We start from the raw sequence: 3851 nt of genomic DNA on the forward strand, positions 1-3851 counted from the left end.
GTGTATATTTTGAGTTATACAATTGTACCTTGGTGTATATTTTGAGTTATAAAATTGTACCTTAGTGTATATTTTGAGTTATACAATTGTACCTTGGTGTATATTTTGATTTAAACAATTGTACCTTGGTGTATATTTTGAGTTATACAATTGTACCTTGGTGTTTATTTTGAGTTATACAATTGTACCTTGGTGTATATTTTGAGTTATACAATCGTACCTTGGTGTATATTTTGAGTTATACAATTGTACCTTGGTGTATATTTAGAGTTTAAAGATAGTTGTTTTGTGTTGACTTTGAGATACATGACCCATAAAATCATCTTAAGTGTAAAATTGCCTTCAGTTTTGACTTAGCCAGTCACAAATACAATAAAGGAAAGTGACATCATTGGCTAAGCGAAAACTTGAGTCTAAGATTGTTTCATAATCTCGGGAGCAGGATTGTCCTCTTGAGTAAAATAAATACCATAAGCATACATTTTACTTCACATTACATTGAAAGCTTACTAAATTATATACGCAATACTTATTTGTTATGTACATTTTTAATATACAAAGAGAGTACTTTATTTTAATGTTCTAACGTGGTCCGCAGATATGCCTATGACTATTTTGGCGAGAACAAGTGATATGTTCAGGTACCATTCCGAGATGATCATTTTGCATATCATTATACATCATCTGTGTAACATTATCGCTGATTCGTTCACACACACCACATGATTGTGAGGCAGATATCAATTTCATCATCACGCTTGTTCGAAGTTAACAAAACGTCATACCTCTCGTGAGTGTGCGGCTCTATAGTAAAACTCTATTATGCCCCTTTGAGTTATCACCTTTTAAACGTCAACAACGATGGCGGACGACTGCTCATCAAAATCTAAAGGGTGATTTTGTTGTTGTTGATGTTTATCGTGTTATTTGTCATGATGTTTCCCGTCAAATCAAGATATGTATGTTGGACACTAATTATATCAGAAAAGCTAAATAATTTTATAAATCTTTAATAATTTGAGAGACTGCACTTCTGTTGAAATCATTTCATGCTGTTGATGTTAAACTATTTTTCAACCTAAATTGAATTCTTTAAGATAGAAAACCCAGTTAATGAGATAGATCTCTCCAGAAAATCCCAAAAAGTAGAAGAGAGAACTAAATGCGGTCTGCTGTACTACATGAAATTCCATATATAGGAAAGGTTAGTATTTTATTATAGAAGAAAAGTAACGATCGTGAAATTGAAGCCGTCACGGTTGCAACCAAGTTAGGAAGTTTAATGGCCGTCATTGAACATCAAGAGACACATACCTGCGTATTGTATATTCTATAATACACGGCTATTGACGATCATCTATTTGTCGGAGTTTGCTTTCAGGGAAACACGCTTTCGGGAAGCATACTTAGAAGTATTCTACCCTCGGAATAAAACGTACTGTGAGGAAACTTAATTTGAATTACACTACATACACTAGAAAGTGTACGCTTGGGAAGCGTACCTTGAGATAGTCTACACAAGAGGAAGTTTACTTTAGGGAAGCGTACTTTGAGATAGTCTACATAACAGGAAGTTTTCTTTGGGTAAGCGTACCTTGAGATAGTCTACATATAAGAGGAAGTTTACTTTAGGGAAGCGCACTTTGAGATAGTCTACATAAGAGGAAGTTTACTTTGGGTAAGCGTACCTTGAGATAGTCTACATATAAGAGGAAGTTTACTTTAGGGAAGCGCACTTTGAGATAGTCTACATAAGAGGAAGTTTACTTTGGGTAAGCGTTCCATGAGATAGTCTACATAAAAGGAAGTTTACTTTGGGTAAGCGTACCTTGAGATAGTCTACAGAAGAGGAAGTTTACTTTGGGGAAGCGTTCCTTGAGATAGTCTACATAAAAGGAAGTTTACTTTGGGGAAGCGTTCTTTGAGGTACTCTACCTTCGAGAAAGTGCACTTTAAGGAAACATATTTTATTGTTGAGGTATATTTTCTGTAGTTTTTCCAAACTCTGTTCCTTCCATCTGTGTTTGTTATTCCTCAAGTTGATACCACCACACAGCGTTCCTTCCCGTCGTTAAACTTTAACATATTGAGTTCGTTATTAATTGAAACTGTCCGGACAAGGTTTTACATACGGGGGACGATGTACACAGTGGTGAGCGAGTCAGTATATTTGCTGTCGGAAGGAGATCCGAACTCTACACCAATACGTACGGGATTGATGTGTGAAGTGTATGTCCAACACAGATTAGGCTGGCAGATTACCATACTAACAATCCATATATGGGACGATAATGGTCTTCAATAAAAACAAAATAACCAAAACAATAATGGATGATTCGATACGAAATAAATTAATTCTTCATTGTCATCCATCATAATATATTCATACACATAACACCTTCACACTAAATCATAGTTTCACACTTGCAGTTTATAATAAAAGTATCTTGCAAATTACTCTACCCCTTTGTTGACTCCACAGTACACTGGAGGCCATTATATATGTATCTGTCACCATTGACTTGCTTTATCCCGTGTTTAACTTTATCCAATCCTAACATTTTTGTCAGAAATATAAAACGTTTATGGAGGTTTATGCGACAGACATATCATGTCAGACATTGTGTGACAGACACGATGTAATCGTCCAATACCACGTCCTGGCTTCAACTCTGACATTTCTGTGTCTTCCATGATTCGTTGACTTTGCCTCAGTCTTGAAAACCATTGAGTAACTTGTTTCAATAAACTTGTCACTAAATGCTTTTCTAGAACACGGTTAGAACATTTTAAGAGGATTTTGACGTGTTTGCAGTCGTTTTCTTCAAGTGATCTAAAACTGGTTTTGTCGACCTTTGAAAATTAGCTTGGAGACTTTGTGAAATTATTGATGATGTGGCACAACTATTACTATTTAAACCTGATCGTATGGATAGTCACGAAACTCCAGTAACTCGGCATTTTATGAAATTCGAATGAATAGTAGTAATAGCCAACAGCAAAAGTGAGCCGAAGGTAACATACTACCGTGTATCAGAAACAAAAGTCAGCCGAAGGTAACATACTACCGTGTATCAGAAACAAAAGTCAGCCGGAGGTAACATACTACCGTATATCAGACACAAAAGTCAGCCGAAGGTAACATACTACCGTATATCAGAAACAAAAGTCAGCCGAAGGTAACATACTACCGTGTATCAGAAGCAAAAGTCAGCCATAGGTAACATACTACCGTTTATCAGACACAAAAGTCAGCCGGAGGTAACATACTACCGTGTATCAGAAACAAAAGTCAGCCGGAGGGAACATATTACCGTGTATCAGAAGCAAAAGTCATCCGGAGGTAACATTCTTCCGTGTATCAGAAGCAAAAGTCAGCCGGAGGTAACATACTACCGTGTATCAGAAACAAAAGTCAGCCGGAGGTAACATATTACCGTGTATCAGAAGCAAAAGTCATCCGGAGGTAACATACTACCGTGTATCAGAAGCAAAAGTCAGCCGGAGGTAACATACTACGGTGTATCAAAAGTGAGCCGAAGGTAACATACTACCGTATATCAGAAACAATAGTCAGCCGAAAGTAACATACTACCGTATATCAGAAACAAAAGTCAGCCGAAGGTAACATACTACCGTATATCAGACACAAAAGTCAGCCGAAGGTAACATACTACCGTGTATCCGACACAAAAGTCAGCCGAAGGTAACACACTACCGTATATCTGAAACCAAAGTCAGCCGGAGGTAACATACTACCGTATATATCAGAAACAATAGTCAGCCGAAGGTAAGATACTACCGTATATCAGAAACCAAAGTCAGCCGGAGGTAACATACTACCGTATATC

Source organism: Mizuhopecten yessoensis, unplaced genomic scaffold (assembly GCF_002113885.1).
Source record: "Mizuhopecten yessoensis strain PY_sf001 unplaced genomic scaffold, ASM211388v2 scaffold8469, whole genome shotgun sequence".
In the NCBI taxonomy this organism is placed as follows: Eukaryota; Metazoa; Mollusca; class Bivalvia; order Pectinida; family Pectinidae; genus Mizuhopecten; species Mizuhopecten yessoensis.